This window comes from Oryctolagus cuniculus, chromosome 7 (genome assembly GCF_051225735.1).
Source record: "Oryctolagus cuniculus isolate XC-2025 breed Fujian yellow rabbit chromosome 7, ASM5122573v1, whole genome shotgun sequence".
NCBI classification, from domain to species: Eukaryota; Metazoa; Chordata; class Mammalia; order Lagomorpha; family Leporidae; genus Oryctolagus; species Oryctolagus cuniculus.
In genome coordinates, this window is record NC_142873.1 from 146,691,110 (window position 1) to 146,710,770 (window position 19,661).

Consider the following 19,661-nt stretch of genomic DNA (forward strand, 5'->3'; position numbering starts at 1 on the left):
CAAGGGCTGTGAGGGCCCAAAAATGTGCATTAATGAAAAAAAAATCCTTAAGCATCCAAACTATGCTCTAGCTGAGGTGTCAATGTGTTCAGTTCCTTCTGGTTTATGTTAAACCAAAATATGCTTTGACAAGACACTTTGGACACATATCTAACCACTGCAACCGCTCAAACAAGGTAAGGACATAGATTAAAAAAATTTTTAATATAATCTGTGAGTCCATCTTCCAGTTCATTAGAAACCTTTAGATTCTACCAATTAGTAAGCTTCCATTTTCTGCGTCCCTAAGCCCACCAATTTTGGAGGTAAAATTTATTAAAACTGGGTTTCCTGGGATGGGTGGGAGTGTGGTGCGCCACGAGTCAGGTTTGGGAGCCTGCATTCCTGTCACTATGCGAGGGTCCAAGTCTGCCTCTGCCTCCAGTCCAGCTTCCTGCCAATGCACATCACAGAAAGCAGCAGGTGATGGCTCAAGTTGGGTCTCTGTCACTCACATGGGAGACCTCGATTGAGTTCGGGGATCTTGGCTTTGCAGGCATTTGGGGAGTGAACCAACAGATGGGAGATATCTCTGTCTTGACCTCTCAAATGAATTAACTTATGTTTCCTGAAATACATGGGTTGGACATATCTAAAATTCACTTTGACTTTGGCTAGAGCTAACCACCAACAACAAAATCATGATTTTTTTTTTAAGATTTATTTATTTTGCTTGAAAGTAACAGTTTCACAGAGAAGTAGAGGCAGAGAGAGAGAAAGAGAGGTCTTCCATCCACTGGTTCACTCCTCAATTGGCTGCCACAGCTGGAGCTGTGCCGATCTGAAGCAGGAGCCAGGAGCTTCCTCTGGATCTCCTCTGTGGGTGCAGGGGCCCAAGGACTTGGGCCATAATCCACTGCTTTCCCAGGCCATAGCAGGGAGCTGGATTGGAAGTGGAGCAGCCGGGTCTCAAACCAGTGCCCATATGGGATGCCAGCACTGCAGGTGGCGGCCTTACCCGCTATGCCACAGCGCCGGCCCCCAAAATTATGATTTTAAAATACATTTCAATGACATACAAAAGGGCTTATACAGTTTGGCAAAAAAAAAGAAAACAAAAGCAAAATTCAGTACTGAAGGTTTCTGAGGCTTCTGAAGCCACACAGGTAAAGCGTGTTAAGAACAAACATCTGTGACCCTCAGTCGCACAGTATCCATGATGATACACAACTTCTCATCTAGGATTAATTCTTAGGACTTCCTTTGGGTTTGATAAGTTTCTATTTAAGAAATGTGCTCTATGGTCGGCGCCGCGGCTTACTAGGCTAATCCTCCGCCTTGCGGCACCGGCACACCGGGTTCTAGTCCCGGTCGGGGCGCCGGATTCTGTCCCGGTTGCCCCTCTTCCAGGCCAGCTCTCTGCTGTGGCCAGGGAGTGCAGTGGAGGATGGCCCAAGTGCTTGGGCCCTGCACCCCATGGGAGACCAGGAAAAGCACCTGGCTCCTGCCATTGGATCAGTGTGGTACGCCGGCCACGGCGGCCATTGGAGGGTGAACCAACAGCAAAGGAAGACCTTTCTCTCTGTCTCTCTCTCTCACTGTCCACTCTGCCTGTAAAAAAAAAAAAAAAAAAAAAAAAAAAAAAAAAGGAAATGTGCTCTAAAACCAGGGAACCCAAAGTGAAGCAAAAGAACACAGCTGGAGCCCAAGTCCTACCTTTCAGTTTCATTTTACTAGTTTCGCTGGCCAGATGAGGACAGAGCTCTCATTCTCACTCATTAAATCCATAACTAACCCAGTGGAGCACAATGCCCGTTTATTAGAAGGAACAACTGAGCCACGCAGGTATCCAGGAACACAAACCTAGTTGGAAGCTAGATGTCCAAGCTGCTATATTTTAAAGCAAAAAGACTTTTCCCTGTGTCCAGAACTGCTTCTAGGTATTGAAGATAGAATAACAGTCTCTACCTCGTTTCTAAGACACCTCAAAAATGGCATGAAAATGCAGATATTTTCCTGATTAATCCTGTTTCCTGGGGAGCTGCCCTGGAAGGGAACTGATGAGACCACTCCTCCTGTCTAGGTGCTACCATTGCCTGGGCGGAGAAGGAACAGTATCACCAGCTGCCATCTTCCCCAAATGCCCCCTAGACATGGCAGGTGTTCAGTCAGGTTGGCAACATTGCTTTTCCGTTTAGACAGCACTAACCAGAGAACAGAAGTCTGTTGAATGTCTTTACAAAATCTAATCACTGGGTCCAGCGCTGTGGTATAGTGGGTAAAGCCGCCGCCTGCAATGCCGGCATCCATACAGGTGCTGGTTCGAGTCCCAGCTGCTCCACTTCCAATCCAGCTCTCTGCTATGGCCTGGGAAAGCAGTAGAGGATGGCCCAAGTCCTTGGACCCCTGCACCCACATGGGGAGATCCAGAAGAAGTTCCTGGCTCCTGGCTTCGGATCAGCGCAGCTCCGGCCATTGCAGCCAATTGGGGAGTGAACCATCGGTTAGAAGACCTCTCTCTGTCTCTACACATTTCTCCTTCTCTCTCTATGTAACTCTGACTTTCATATAAATAAATGAATCTTAAAAAAAAAAAGAATCCTGAAGATGTTCTTAAAATCTAATCATTTAAGCTAAGGCAACACAAAAAGGAGCACCTTTGTGAGTGACTACTCTTCCCCAAGCCTGTAATGTCAAAGCTAGGAGGTTCTTTATATATTTTGTTTTTTTTTTCAAGAAACTTCTTTCATACCTTTGATGTTCCTTGACACCCAGTTCTTACTGAGTTACAGTTTATAAGCCCAGACTTCTAAGGAAACTTCATCTTTCACTAACATATGCAATACCCTTAGGTCTCTTCTGGCTCCCCTTTCAGGAGGGCTTGTCTCTCAAAACAAGAGACAACATAGGGGCTGGCACTGTGTGGGCTAAGCCTCTGCCTGCAGTGCCAGCATCCCATATATGTGCCAGTTCGAGTTCCACCTGCTCCTCTTCTGATCCAGCTCCCTGGGAATGGCCTGGGAAAGCAGTGGAAGATGGCCCAAGTGCTTGGGCCCCTGTACCCATATAGGAAACCTGGAAGAAGCTCCTGGCTCCTGGTTTCAGATGAGCTAAGCGCTGGCCATTGTGACCATTTGGGGAGTGAACCAAAAGATGGAAGACCTTTCTCTCTTTCTCCCCGTCTCTGTAACTCTGCCTCTCAACCAACCTAATTAACAAAGCTGATTTTCTCTGTTTTTGAGTCAATCTTTAATTCTATCAAGTCACTTCAGTCTTATAGTTTTAGAAAGTTTAACAAAGCTGCCTGGGGCCAGCATTTTGGCACAGTGGTTAAGCTGCTGCCTGCAAAGCTTGCGTCCCATATCAGAGTGCTGGTTCAAGTCCAGCTGCTCCACTTTAGATCCAGCTCCCTGCTAATGTACCTGGGAAAGCAGAAGATAGCCCACATATCTGGGCCCCGCCACCCATGTGGGAGACCTGAATGGAGGTCCTTGCTGCCATTTGGGGATTAACCAGTGGATGGAAGATCTCTTTCTCTGTCTCTCCCCCTCTCTCTATGCCTTTCAAAAAAAATTCTTAAAAAGAAAGCTGACTCAATAGTCACAGTCTTCTGTAGCAGTAAATCATGTCTCCTCATTCTGCAGGTGCCTGGACAGAAGTTAAAAGATGGCTAACTGCTCACTAGTATAGAGACCCACTAATACCTCTCCTTCCACATTGTGAAGGTCCTAAGATTTTGACCAATCTAAAAAGACGACATTCCAAAAGGAAAGAAAACGAAACAGGGCTTTAACATTGTGGCATTTCAAAATTTTTCTTTTAAGCCATGAAGAAAATATGATTACATATCAAACAGCTTTATGTACATAGTTCACTGTTATAGCTTGAAGGGATGTTACTTTGATTCTCAGACCCAAATGAATTTTCTAAAAACTACAAAACATATTGAACAAAATTATAAAGCATAACTACAATAAAAAGGCATTTTCTAAAGTAATTCAGGAAACCAATAATGCCTTTTTGCAGCCTTCTAATCCTCTATTCTGGGTACCAGGGAAGTAAAGAAAAGGCATATGCAAATATTAGGTTTAATGGCAATGATTCTTTCAAAGTGGACATTAACTATAAGGTTTGTGGGGTTTTTGTTTTTTTGAGATTTATTTTAATTTTTTTAAAAAAAATTTAATTTATTTGACAGAGTTATAGACAGTGAGAGAGAGAGACAGAGAGAAAGGTCTTCCTTCCGTTGGTTCATTCCCCAAATGGCTGCCACGGCCGGCGCTGTGCCGATCCGAAGCCAGGAGCCAGGTGCTTCCTCTTGGTCTCCCACGCAGGTTCAGGGGCCCAAGCACTTGGGCCATCCTCCACTGTACTCCCGGGCCACAGTAGAGAGCTGGACTGGAAGAGGAGCAGCCGGGACTAGAACCCGGCACCCATATGGGACACTGGTGCCACAGGCAGAGGATTAACCAAGTGAGCCACAGTACCGGCCCTGAGATTTATTTTATTCATTTGATAGGCAGAGTTACAGAGAAACAGAGGCAGAGAGAGAGAGGGAGAGACAGAGAGACAGAGAGAGGTCTTCCATTTTCCATCACTCCCTAAATGGCCACAACAGCTAGAGCTGAGCTGATCCAAAGCCAGGAGCCAGGAGCTTCTTCCAGGTCCCCCAAGTGGGTGCAGGGGCCTATGTGACTGGACTGTCTTCCACTGCTTTCCCAGGAGCATTAGCAGAAAACTGTATAGGAAGAGGAGCAGCTGGGACTCAAACTGGTACCCATATGGGATGCCAGTGTTGTAGGTGGCAGCTTAATCTGCTACATCACAATGCCAGCCCAAGTTTGTTTTTTGCTTTTCCCCCCTCATTCTCTTCCTACATTTAAATCAGTTTTTACCTGAATATTTAATGACACTTTCCAGTTCTGGATTAATCTCTGATGATTAACCTATGATTAATGAGAAGCAGTACTGAACAAGCTTCTGTTTCCAGGTGTAGTGCACCTTCTCTTCAGGACCTCTAGCTGCTTGTCACCTGGCTCGTGCTCTGGAGCCCACATAATTACATGGGGTGACCATCAATCTTCAGGGGCTGACCTTTTCCCTAGGCAGACTAGTGGACATTCCACTCACTCTGTCCTCACCGCAGAAATGAGTCTATGGAATATTTCAGAGCTGCAGTGGTAGCAATCTGTCTCAGTCCTAAGTGCTCAGAACAAAGAGCGATGCTTCTACCACCAAACAGCTTTATCTTCTGTTATCTATTCTCTCCTCCACTGGGCATCACCTCTAGAATATACATCTAGTCCCTATAGGGCTTGTGCATCTGCTGAAGTCTCACGCTGGCCATTTCTACTCAGTCTGGTTCCTCAAAGCATGGCCAATGAACCAGCAGCATCAGCGTCACGTGTGAGCGTTTTAGAAAAGCAGAATTTCTGGACCCACCTCAGCCCTGCTGACTCTGAGCCTGCATTTTAATGTGATCTCTAGGCCGTTTGTGCATAACTCGGAATTGAGGAGCACTGGTGCCATAGTTTGAATGTCCCTCTGAGACTCATGTTGAAACTTAATCTCTGGGGCCAGTGCTGTGGCCAGCTCCCTGCTAATGTGCCTGGGAAATCAGTGGAAGATGGCCAAAGTGCTTGGGCCCCTGCACCCATGTGGGAGACCCAGAAGAAGCTCCTGGCTCCTGGCTTTGGATCGACCCAGCTTTGGCCGTCACAGTCATATGGGGAGTGAACCAGCAGATGGAAGACTTTCTCTCTCTCTCTCTTTTAAATATTTATTTATTTATTTGAAAGGCAGAGTTACAGAGGCAGAAGCAGAAACAGAAAGAAAGAGAGAGAGGTCTTCCATCCACTGGTTTGCTCCCCAGATGGCCATGACGGCCAGAGCCGTGTCGATCCAAAGCCAGGAGCCAGGAGCTTCTTCCGGGTCTCCCACTCGGATGCAGGGGCCCAAGGGCTTGGGCCATCTTCCACTGCTTTCCCAGGCCATAGCAGAGAGCTGAATTGGAAGTGGAGCATCTAGGACTCAAATTGTTGCCCATATGGATGCCGGCACTGCAAGTGGAAGCTCTGCCTGCTACGACACAGTGCTGGCCCCAAGACCTCTCTCTCTCTCTCTCTCTCTCTCTCTCTCTCTAACTCTGCTTCTCAAATAAATAAAATCTTTTAAAAAAAATATATAGGCCGGCACTGTGGTGTAGCGGGTAAAGCCGCTGCCTGCAGTGCCAGCCGGCATCTCCTACGGGCGCCAGTTCACGTCCTGGCTGCTCCACTTCAGATCCAGCTCTCTGCTATGGTCTGGGAAAGCAGTAGAAGACGGCTCAAGTCCTTGGGCCCCTGCACCTGCGTGGGAGACCCAGAGGAGGCTCCTGGCTCCTGGCTTCAAACTGGCACAGCCCCAGGCATTGCAGCCAATTGGGGAGTGAACCAGCGGATGGAAGACTCTCTCTCTCTCTCTCTCTGCCTCTGCCTCTGCCTTTCCTTCTCTCTCTGTGTAACTCGGACTTTCAAATAAATAAATAATTTTTTTAATTTAAAAATAAAAATAAAATACAAAAAAGAAGGAACTTAATCCCTAGATTTTCATGTTGACAGTATTCGGTGGGCGAGCCTTTGGGCTTAGATAAAGTTGTGATAGGACTGGTGGCTGCATAAGAGGAAGAGGGGCCAACGTGTGGCACAGTGGGTTAAGCCATCACTTGGAATGCTGCCATCCCATATGAGAGTTGGTTTGAGTCCCAGCTGCTCCACTTCTGATCCAGTTCCCTGCTAATGTGCCTGGGAAGGCAGAGAAGGATGACCGAAGTGCTTGGCCCCTGACACCCCATGAGAGACCTGGATGGAGCTCCAGGTTCCCAGCTTTGACCTGGCTCAGCACCAGCCATTTTGGCCATTTGGGAAGTAAAACAGTGGACAGAAGATCTTGCTCTGTAACTCTGCCTTTCAAATAAATCAATAGCTCTTAAAAAAAAAAAAAAAAAAGAGGAAGAGACCTGAGTTGACACTCAGCTGCTCTATCTGGCCACATCTTGCCCTTTACCGTGTTTCTGCTGCAAGAAGGCCCTCACTGGATGTGAACAGACGCCGTGCCATGCTCCTGGACTTCTCGGTATCCAGAACCGTAAGAAATAATTTCTTCATAAATTATCCAGTCTCAGGTGTTCAGGTATAGCTACAGAAACAGACTAGGATAGCTGGTCTTTAGTATAAACTTCTCACTATTACGGAACTGCAACTTAATTCCGGCAAGTCTCAGAAGACAATGCCCTAATCAGATACCAGTACTTATCTCCAACCTGTTGACTGTCCACCCCTCAACCTGTCCAGGGTCAGTTCTTCCATTTTTCTGCATCTCTTTCTGAATCACAGAGAAGATCCCTACCTAACCACAATTAAACCTACATGAAGCACTCCTGTTGCCATCATCCTGCACACAGCATGGTCACTACTTTCTCACAGGAGCCTCCTTGATCTCAAAGTACTAGAACCCCACTGAGTGCTCGCATAGCATTCTATACTATAGGAACAATTAATGACAATTATAATTCAATGACATTGTGTGTAATTAGCTCTTTATATGTAAAGCCGACAGATCACAGGAGCTGCCCGTTTGTTCCTGGCTTTGTCTGCCCAGTGTCCAGTACAGCACCTTGTACACTGCACTACAGGAACTTACAAACCTTCTTCCCCAATAAATAGTTGTGGAATGAATGATTTGTAGTACAGAGGGGTATTTAGGATTGACAGTAAAGCTTTGACCCAAACTACAGAGTTACAAGGAAGATAGGAGAGGCCAGTGTTGTGGCTTAGCAGGTTAAACCCCAGCCTACGATGCTGGCACCACATATCAGACTGCCAGTTTGAGTCCCAGCTGCTCTCCTTCCAATCCAGCTCCCTGCTAATGTGCCTGGTAAGGCAGCAGAAGACATCCACCCACACAGAATACAGATGGAGTTCCTAGCTGCTGGCTTCTGCCTGGCCCAGCCCAGGCTGTTGAGGCTATTTGGGGAGTAAACCAGCAGATGGAAGATCATTCTCAATCTCACTCTCTGTGTCACTGTGCCTGTTAAATAAAAACAAAATAAGGGCCGGCGCCGCGGCTCACTAGGCTAATCCTCCGCCTAGCAGCGCCGGCACACCGGGTTCTAGTCCCGGTTGGGGCGCCGGATTCTGTCCCGGTTGCCCCTCTTCCAGGCCAGCTCTCTGCTGTGGCCAGGCAGTGCAGTGGAGGATGGCCCAGGTGCTTGGGCCCTGCACCCCATGGGAGACCAGGAAAAGCACCTGGCTCCTGGCTCCTGGCTCCTGCCATCGGATCAGCGCGGTGTGCCGGCCGCAGCGCGCTGGCCAAGGCGGCCATTGGAGGGTGAACCAACGGCAAAGGAAGACCTTTCTCTCTGTCTCTCTCTCTCACTGTCCACTCTGCCTGTAAAAAAAAAAAAAAAATGTTTAAAAAAACAAAACAAAACGTCTTCAGAACCACTGTTGAGTCAGAGCCAGTGGTAAGCAGGCCAAAGGACTGGTGATCTGGCAGTCAGCACCACCTAGGAGTGGTGTATGGGGATCCTCTAGGCAGAAGCTGTTTGTTTATCTTTATTGATGCTGCTTTGTTCATATTTTCTTCCTAGTCACCTGTGCATCATCTTTCCATCTGAAAAAAAAAAAAAAATAGACCTTCCGGATCTCCTACATGGGTACAGAGGCCCAAGCACTTGGTCATCCTCCACCGCTTTCCCAGGTGCATTAGCAGGGAGCTGGATCAGAAGTGGAGCATGGGGCTGGCACTGTGGTGTAGCAGGTAAAGCCGCTGTCTACAGTGTCGGCATCCCATATGGGTGCCAGTTCACGTCCCGGCTGCTCTACTTCCAATCCAGCTCTCTACTATGGCCTAGGAAAGCAGTAGAACATGGCCCAAATCCTTGGGCCCCTGCACCTGCATGGGAGACCCAGAAGAAGCTCCTGGTTTCTGGCTTCGGATCATTCAGCTCTGGTCATTGCAGCCAACTGGGGAGTAAACCAGCGGATGAAAGGCCTCTCTCTCTCTCTCTCTCTGCCTCTGCCTTTCCTTTTCTCTCTGTGTAACTCGGACTTTCAAATAAATAAATAAATCTTTTTTTTTTTTTTTTGACAGGCAGATTTAGACAGTGAGAGAGACAGAGAGAAAGGTCTTTCTTTCCGTTGGTTCACCCCCACAAATGGCCGCTACAGCCAACATGCTAAGCTGATCCAAAGCCAGGAGCCAGGTGCTTCCTCCTGGTCTCCCATGCGGGTGCAGGGCCCAAGCACTTGGGCCATCCTCCACTGCACTCCCGGGCCACAGCAGAGAGCTGGACTGGAAGAGGAGCAACCAGGACAGAATCTGGCTCCCAACCAGGACTAGAACCTGGGGTATCGACGCCACAGGCGGAGGATTAGTCTAGTGAGCCACAGCGCCAGCCATAAATAAATCTTAAAAAAAAAAAAAGAAGTGGAGCAGCTGTGATTGGAACTGGCATCCACATGGGATGCTGGAGTTACAGGCAGAGTTTTTTTTTTTTAAGATTTGGGACATGCTCAAGCTGACTTGCCCCAAATGGTAGAGTTAGAAACATACCAGGGGACTCCAATTTAATCCCATCATGTACCAATGTCATCTCACTAGTCCAAGTGATCAATTTCAGTTCACAATTGATCATAATAAAAGGACTTAGAGTCAAAGGGAGCACATAAACAAGTCTAGTACCTGCTAACACTAACCGATAGAATAAATAAAGGGGAGAGTGATCCAACATGGGAAGTGAGATACTCAGTAGACTCATAGAATGGCAGATGTCCTAAATAGCACTCTGGCCTCAGAATCAGCCCTAAAGGCATTCAGATCTGGCTGAAAAGCCCATGAGAGTATTTCAGGCATGGAAAGCCAAGACACTCTGGCAAAAGATCTCTGTGAGTGAGATCTCAGTGGAAAGAACAGGTCTTCAAAGAAGGAGGTACCTTTCTCTGAAGGGAGGAGAGAACCTCCACTTTGACTATGACCTTGTCTAAACAAGATAAGAATCAGAGAACTCAGAGGGCTTCCATAGCCTTGGAAACTCATGACTGGAGCATAGGGAGATTACTGATGCCATAGACAGGAGTGTCAATTGGTAAAGTCAACAACAGGAGTCACTGTGCACTTACTCCTCATGTAGGATCTCTGTCCTTAATGTGCTGTGCATTGAGATTTAATGCTATAATGAGTACTCAAACAATATATTTCACTTTGTGTTTCTATGGGGGTGCAAACTGTTGAAATCTTTACTTAATGCATACTAAACTGATCCTCTGTAAAAAAAAAAAAAAAAAAAAAAAAAAAGAAAGAAATTATCAACTCCCAACTTGACTCTCACTGGGATTAAACATGACAATAGGTCTGATCTGATTTCATCATCATTTAAAAAAATCATCTATTATTTTTCACTTTATGTTTCTGTGTGGGAGCAAACTGTTGAAATCTTTACTTAATGTATACTAAGCTGATCTTCTGTATATTAAGATAATCGAAAATGAATCTTGATGTGAATGGAAGGGGAGAGGGAGTGGGAAAGGGGAGGGTTGTGGGTGGGAGGGACGGTATGGGGGGGAAGCCATTGTAATCCATAAATCGTACTTTGGAAATTTATATTCATTAAATAAAAGTTAAAAAAAATGAGAAAAAAAAGATTTATTTATTTTTTTTTTGACAGGTAGAGTTACAGACAGTGAGAGAGAGAGACAGACTTTCCTTCCATTGGTTCACTCCCCAAATGGCCGCTACAGCCAGCGCTGCACCTATCCAAAGCCAGGAGCCAGGTGCCCCCTCCTGGTCTCCCATGCAGGTGCAGGGGCCCAAGCACTTGGGCCATCCTCCACTGCCTTCCCGGGCCACAGCAGAGAGCTGGACTGGAAGAGGAGCAACTGGGACAGAACCCCAGCGTTCATATGGGATGCTGGCGCCGCAGGCAGAAGATTAGCCAAGTGAGCCACGGCGCCCGGCCCCACAGGCGGAGTCTGTACCAACTACACAGCAACGGCCTCTCAAGGCATCTTCTATTAGACCAGACATTAAAGAGATATGCAAAAATGTAAACTTCATCATTTTTTTCATAGGTCTATTATTGTTATTTAAAATGAACTAACAGGGGCCGGTGCCATGGCTCATTTGGTTAATCCTCTGCCTGCGGTGCCGGCATCCCATATGGGCGCTGGGGTTCTAGTCCCGGTTGCTCCTCTTCCAGTCCAGCTCTCTGCTGTGGCCTGGGAGGGCAGTGGAGGATGGCCCAAGTGCTTGGGCCCTGCACCGGCATGGGAGACCAGGAGAAGCACCTGACTCCTGGCTTCGGATCGGCATAGCTCCAGCCAGAGCAGCCATTTGGGGAGTGAACCAATGGAAGGAAGACCTTTCTCTCTGTCTCTCTCTCACTGTCTATAATTCTACCTGTCAAAATAAAAATAATAAAAATAAAATAAAATAAAATAAAATGAACTAATAGAATGTTTAAATTTTTCTCACTTCTAATTTCAAAGTAAATATTTATAGGTAAATCTCACATAAATGAAAGCTCTTTGAGGTTCTTGATCATTTTTATGAGCATAAAGAGGTTCTAAAACAGAGCTGGCGCCGCAGCTCAATAGGTTAATCCTCCGCCTAGCAGCGCCGGCACACCGGGTTCTAGTCCCGGTCGGGGTGCCGGATTCTGTCCCGGTTGCCCCTCTTCCAGGCCAGTTCTCTGCTGTGACCCGGGAGTGCAGTGGAGGATGGCCCAAGTGCTTGGGCCCTGCACCCCATGGGAGACCAGAAGCACCTGGCTCCTGCCTTCGGATAGGCGCAGCGCGCCAGCCGCGGCGGCCATTGGAGGGTGAACCAATGGCAAAGGAAGACCTTTCTCTCTGTCTCTCTCTCTCACTGTCCACTCTGTCTGTCAAAAAAAAAAAAAAAAAAAAAAAAGAGGTTCTAAAACAAAAGATAAAATTGAGAAATGCTAGATTATGGGAAATGATGTGTGAGCCTCAAGATAAAATAGACTAGAACCACTGCTGATTCTCCAAGCACACTCTTGTGTAAAATCCAGGAAAGAGGGAAGATCCAAGCTGTTCTATACTTCTCTTTTCTATTCTAAGCCTTCTGCAGACTGCAAAGGGAATCATTCCAGAGTCACCTACACACGCACACACTCATACACATAGACACACAGCCACTGAAATGACATATCTAACAGTTTAAAAGAAAAAAAATTATCCATGATGGAAATTGCTAAAAAAGCTTTCGAGAATTCTGTTGCATAGTTTTAAAAAAAATAATTAATTTTAAGATGCATTTATTTATTTCAAAGGCAGAGCATCCGAAAAAGAGGGAGAGACAGAAACACAGAGAGATTTTCCATCTGTTGGTTTACTCCCCAAATGACTGCAACAGCCAGGACTGGGCCAGCCTGAAGCCAAGGGCCATGAACTCCATCCTGGTCTCCCACATGGGTGGCAGGGGCCCAAGCACTTGGGTCGTCTTCTGTTGCCTTCCCAGGTATATGAGCAGGAAGCTGGATCAGAAGCAAAGTAGTAAGAACTGGAACTGGCACTGTGATACAGGGTGACAGTGCTGCGATCAGAGCTCCAACCGCTGAGCCGCAGTGCTGGCCCGCGGTGGGGGTTTTCATAAAGGACCACAGAGAATACAGAACATTCAACACAGGTACTGTACCCCAACACAAGAGGGGAGTTTGGGGTTTAACATTTCTGCTTCAAAAACATTTAACACCATGTAGAATCTATGTAGGCTGGGAAGGAAAAGGATAAAGAAGCAAAACAACCCAGAGGCCCTAGGAAAAGTGTGCTAGCGTCGTATAAACACTAGAGACTCGCTGCAAAGTGATCCAGTATACAATCCTGTCATCAATAGTGATGATCGACTTAATTACACTTTGCACTTATTCATACTTGCAACTTTTCCAAATGCTTTCATGGTAATTACCTTATTTTATCCTCACAACTGTGAGGTAGGCACCTGGCATTTCACAGGACGGAAACCTGAGGAACAAGGAATCGTCGGGCTCAGGGCACTGTTGAAAGCATACAGGGATAGAGCAGGAGTCTGCAGAGCACAGCGGTCATTCTACCTGGACCCTGTGCTGCTGCCCAATGCATCAGGTGAGTCTCTGGGTGAAGAAGTGGACCATAAGATGGGATCCTGTTTTTGTTGGGAAAGCAATACACTTGTTTCTACAGAAAAGATAAACTACAGTTATAAATCATACAACAGCAAGAATCCTGGGGCAGAACCACTATGGGCTTTTACAAGGAAATCATTATTAGACATTGTCAGACCGCTTAAGCTTTTTTATAACTAGTATGTGTTATTTAACGTTTCATTTTGAAATAATTTCAGATTTATGGAAAGCTGCAAAAATGGCACAAAGAATTCCCTTAGTTCATTGAGATTCCATGTAGAACACTTGATAAAAACATTTTATCAAGTGTCTGTTAACATTCTCTCCCTATATGTGTAAACATATTTTTTCTAAACCCTCTGAAAATAAATTTTAGACATAATTCCCCTTTATCCCTGAATATCTCCAAAATGAGGACATTCACTTATATAGCCACAGTACAATTAGCAAAAGCAAGAAATGAACATTCATATAGCACTATTGTCACTATTGTCTAGCCTACAGATGTAATTCAAATTTCAGTCATTATCTCACTAATGTCCTTTATACTCACAGACAAATAGACATATCCTGGTCTAGCATCACATTCTGTATTAAATTCTCATCTATTTTCATTTTTTTTATTTAATAGAAAGAGAGATTCCCATTTTGAGAAGGAAAAAGGTTAATGGGCCTTGGGCAAGACATTCCTGGTACCTACTGCTTCACCTGGAAAATGAAGAAAATGACACTTGTCCTGCATGTAGAACAGGGTTTGAAAGTATTAGATAAATTACTGCACATAAGTACCATTCAGAAACGGTGCCGTGGGATGGGCATTAAGCGCAGCGAGTGAAGTGGCTACTTGGGATGCCCACATCCCATATCAGGAGTGGCTGGCATCAAGGCACGCTTCTGCTTCCCATCCAGTTGCCTGCTACTGCACCTGGGAGGCAGCAGATGGTGGCCCAAGAACTTGAGTTCCTGCCACCCACGTGGGAGATCTGAAAGTTCTTGGCTCCTGGCTTCAGCCTGGCTCAGCCCTACTGTTCCAGGCACTTAGGGAGAAAACCAGTACATCAAAGAGATCTCTCTCTCTCTCCCTCCGTTTATCCCGCATATCTACCACTCTGCCTTTCAAAAGAAAATAAATAAACAAAATTGTTTAAAGGGTAAAATGGCACAATATAATGAAACAAGAGCGTAGATTTTGGAGTTACACAAATATGGGTCTCTATCAAGCCAAGTCTCTGGCAACCTTGGCTTCCTCACTTGATAAATGGAAGCTAACACTCATTGGTACTAAATAAGATAATGAAGATAAAAATATAATAGCAATAGTGTAACAGTGAACAGCTTTGGGTGCAATTTGTCGGTATCAGGTATTATGCTAAGCTAAGTATTTTATGTGACTTATCTCAAATGACAGCAGTCTCCCCTTATCCACAAGGGCCATGTTCCAAGACCCCTAGTGGATGCCTGAAACCACAGATAGTACTGAACCTGACATACTCTATGTTTTTTTCTCCTCATTCATATCTATGATAATGCTTAATCTATAAACTAGGCACAGTAAGAAATAAGAACTAGCTAATGATAAATAGAAAAATTATAATAACAATAAAAGTTATTTAAAACTTATGAATCTTTATTCCTAATTTTTTCCATTAAATATTTTTGGACCACAGTTAATCATAAGTGACTGAAACTGCAGGAAGCAAAAACTTAGACAATGGGAGGCCAGTGCTGTGGCGTGGCAGGCTAAGCCTCTTCCTGTGGTGCCGGCATCCCATATGGGAGGTGGTTAGCATCCTGGCTGCTCCTCTTCCAATCTCAGCTTGTGGCCTGGGAAACCAGTAGTAGATGGCCCAAGTGCTTAGGCCCCCGCCACTTGCATGGGAGACCTGGAAGAAGCTCCTGACTCCTAGCTTCAGATAGGCTCAGCTTCGGCCATTGCGGCCACTTAGGGAGTGAATCAGTGGATGGAAGATCTTCCTCTCTGTCTCTCCCCCTGCCTGATTTTCCACCTCTCAAATAAATAAATAAAATCTTTTTAAAAAAGAAAAAACTTGGACACTGGTGAACTATAGTCTCCTTGTTAACAACTCTATAAAATAGGTAACAGTCTCATCTTACAGATGAAAAAATTTGGGGTTTAAATAAATAAATGACAGGGTAGATATTGTGCCGTAGCAAGTAAGGCCACTGCCTGTGACGCCGATATGGGTGCTGGTTCGTGTCCTGACTGCTCCACTTCCTATCCAGCTCCCTGAGTGCTACCCACGTAGGAAACCTGGAAGAAGCTCTTGGCTTCAGTCTGGCCCTGCCCTGACCATTGCTGCCATCTGGGGAGTAAGTCAGCAGATAGGAGATTTTCTCTCTTGGGGCTAGCACTGTGGCACAGCAGATTAAAGCCCTGGCTTGCAGTGCCAGCATCCCATATGGGCGCTGGTTCAAGTCCTGGCTGCTCCACTTCCAAACCATCTCCCTGCTAATGCACCTGGGAAAGAAGCAGAGGATGGCCCAAGTGCTTGGACACCTGCACCCATGTGGGAGACCTGGGAGAAGCTCCTGGCTCCTGGCTTTGGATCAGCTCAGCTCTGGCCGTTGTGGCCACTTGGGAGGTGATCCAGTGGATGCAAGGCCTTTCTCTTTCTGTCTCTCTCTGTAACTCTTTCAGACAAAAAATAAATCTTAAAAAAAAAAAAAAAAAAAAAGGATTATCTCTGTCTTCTTTAATTCTGCCTTTCAAATAAATAAAAAATATTTTATAAAATAAATGATTTGCTCAAGATCACACGACTAGTGTCAGATATTACTTGAATTCAAGTCCATGACTTCAAAGTCCACATATTTATCTACTGCCTAGACTTTTGCAACCTACTAGATGTTCAGTGAGTATTTTCCTTCCATATACCCCTTCTTATGTACACATTCAGATTATATGATTCATCAATTCTCCCAAGAGAAACAAGATTTTTAAAAATGAGCAGATGTGGATCCCGCATTGTGGTGCAGCGGGTTAATCCTCAGCTTGCAATGCCCGCATCCCATGTCAAAGTACTAGCCTGACTTCTGACTACTACGCTTCTGATCCAGCTCCCTGCTAATGTGCCTGGGAAGTCAGCAGAAGATGGCCCGAGTACTTGGGAACCTACCACTCACATCAGAGAAAAACCTGGCCCAGACATGGCTGGTGCAGCCAGTCGCGGAATGAACCAATGGATGGAAGATCTCTCCCTCCTTGTCTCTCTCTCTCTCTCTCTCTCTCTTTCTCTCTGATACTCTACCTTTCAAATAAATAAATATTTTTAAATGCAGATGTACTTTATGAGAACTCTCAGTATCTTAACTCATAATCTTTCAGTTTATAAACTTAATTTATAAACACATTTATGAAGCTCTCCAGAAAAAGATTCTAAGTCAGATGTTTTTTATAGAAGTCACTACAGCACAAAAAAATGGGACAAGTCAAGTCTGCATTCCAACAACATTCACTCTCCTAGAATGGTCACTGTAATAGAGAAACATGTAATTTAAAAATAAAAAGCAGGGGTGAGGGGCTGGCACTGTGGCATAGTGGGTAAAGCTGCTGCCTGCAGTGCCAGCATCCCATTGTGGGTGCTGGTTTGAGTCTTGGCTGCTCCACTTCCGGTCCAGCTCTCTGTTATGGCCTGGGAAAGCAGTAGAAGATGGCTCCAGTCCTTGGGCCCCTGCACCCACTTGGGAGACCCAGAAGAAGCTGCTGGCTCTTGGCTCCAGATTGGTGCTTCCCATTCAGACCTGGTCTGGCCCAGTCCCGGCTGCCACTGCAGGCATTTGGGGAATGAACTGGTGGATGGAAAAGCAGGTGCTCTTTCTCTTTCTCTGCCTCTTGAATAAATAATTTTTTAAAAGAAAATATAAACAGAATGCATTTTTTGATAAAGTCAGAAGCACAATGAATTAAGAGCAACAGCTCATTAGACCTGGAAAAAGAAAACTTTTTTTTTTTTTTTTTTTGACAGGTAGAGTCACAGACAGTGAGAGAGAGACAGACAGAAAGGTCTTCCTTCTGTTGGTTCACCCCACAAATGGCTGCTATAGCCAGCACTGCGCTGATCCAAAGCCAGGAGCCAGGTGCTTCCTCCTGGTCTCCCATGCGGGTGCAGGCACCCAAGCACCTGGGCCATAGCATAGAGCTGGACTGGAAAGGAGCAACCGGGACAGAATCCAGAGCCCCGACCGGGACTAGAACCTGGGGTGCTGGCGCCGCAGGCAGAAGATTAGCCTAATGAGCCGTGTCACCGGCTGAAAACTATTCTTACTATGTCTGAGAAAGAAGATGCAAGCTTCAGTATTTCTCTCGTCCAAGACAGGAATTCTTGTTTTGGCCACAAACATGACACACGTTATCACTAGTGTTCAAGTGTCCTTGTGTTACAAGACAAAGTACTGACTTCAGCAATGAGCCACTTACGGTTTTAAGTATTTTCAAGATGAACAAAGTAATTATATTATTTAAGAACACAAGAGGATTATTTCTAGCCCCCTCCTCTGCACTGGGCAGGAAATGGATCACAAACAGCTCAAATGCTTCAGCGATATAGACAGATATACCTAAAGTGCATTCACTCACTGCACACTGCAATCCATGAACGCAAAAACCTCCCAGAAAAGAAAAAGAGAAGATAGCGTGAGGATAAATTATTTCTGATGTCACAGTCCATGGCTCAAAGTAAGTCTATTGTCTTTAATGTAAGGGAATAAAGGCCAGTGCTATGAAAGAATTTCAAAGGCTCAGGATGACAGGTACACTGGAAGTCTGATGAGCGGAGATCAATTTGATACCAGTTAAGCCAAATATCAAGTTATATACATGAAGTCTCAAAGAATATTCTCTTAATAGCTGAATAAATGTTTAAAGTTTCCATTGCCAGGATGCATGCACCTGAAGGTGAGAGACCATGAGGAAATCATTTTAAGTATTTGAATGAATCCACAATGGAAAAAAAGTCCAGCAAAGGGTACGTGTGTACCATCGGCACATGCCACTTTACATATGCAGCTTCTCAGTCAAATTTCTCTTCTTCCAGACCTAATTCTTGAGAAAGATCTAGGTAAAATAATTACATCCAAGTCTAGTAAACCTAGAGAATAAAGTAATCAGCGTATGTGAACAGCATACTAAATATTATGAAGAACAACTCAATTACTTTATTTGAGTTAACTACATGAAATTTCTATTTGACCCTCCAGACTCCATAAGTTGTTGGCCTAGCAAATGACAAAATGAAATACGCACAAAACCCAGGCAGATCGGGGAGAAATCACCAAATAAAGAGGCTCTAGAAACCCAAGTGCTTCCAGAACTAGGTCTGAGTCCACGCTACACAGGTACACAACTAGTGAGAAGGGTAAAGAAAGTACTAAGCCTGCCAGTAAGATCAATCTCCAACTCTGGTGAGGTTCTTGAAAGCAAGGCCATGAAGAATCAACGTGAAGAAAAAGGGAATGCCACTGACAAACAGGAAGTGCTTAAACAAGTCATCTGGAGTAGGTCCCATCTGTCCTTTCCCTCCTCAGCCAGGCCGCCATGGAAGGGGGTTTTGGGAACACCCAGTGCAACTACAGCGCTAAGGCTGCTCAGACAAGAATCACAACCAACGTGGAAGGAACGTACTTTTCTTAAGGGAACACACTATCAACAAAAACAGTCTAAACATTCCAGTGTGACACTTTAAAAGGTATTTCATGGACGCCACAAACACAGGAGTTTAGCTAACACACTTCACCACACACATTAGTACATCTCAGTTTCTCCAGTATACTCACTCCCTTCCCCAACTCTCCTCTGAAAACATCCAGACCTGTCACTTGGATGGCAGGTGCAGCAGCCGGCCGTTGAGCCTGCCGAGCTCAGCGACAGGCTTCTCGGCTGGGAGGCGGCGACACCAGGGCCTGGCTCAGCTGCGGAGCACCTGTCCCTCCAGGCAGCCAGCCTCCAGCGACCTCAATGAGCAGAGCCCAGAGGAGAAGAAAACTGGGCCTAGACACCACAAGGGAGGCAGGAAAACCCGGCAGTGAACTCTCTGAGGACCACAATATTTAAACAAGGGTCTGAAAAAGGAAACGGAGAAGCTAAAAAAGACATAAAATCTGATGATTTAAAAAGTCACTTCTGAGACGCCCCAAAGACCAGCGAACTCTTCTCTGGAATAAAGACGGGAAGAGCTCTCACAAACACCAGGGCGGTCTGCGTGCTCGGGCCTCGTTTCAAAGGCATTAGCTGCAGGAGCAGGACGGTCGGGCACAGTACACACTCAGCTTCTGCAGCAGCACTGCACAGACCAGCACGGGAAGACGGGGAGTAGTCATCAGTTCACAGCTCCAACCACACTAACAGAGAAAACAGTGTCCCAAAGCGTAAAGACACACCTTACTAACATTCTCATGTGCCTACTTGGGTAACAATTGTAACTGTGAGATTTGGAATAGACATTCAACACAGGAGAGGCTCTGTAACTGCCAGGGAGAAGAAAGGTGGGAGCACAGGAGCCCG

The 19,661-nt window shown here is 45.6% G+C and overlaps 1 protein-coding gene across 4 annotated transcripts in view; it reads right to left on the reverse strand.

Moving 5' to 3' along the window:
• The window catches only part of MACO1 (macoilin 1), a 78,160-nt gene that overhangs the window by 53,690 nt on the left and 4,809 nt on the right, over positions 1-19,661 (reverse strand). The window lies entirely within an intron of this gene.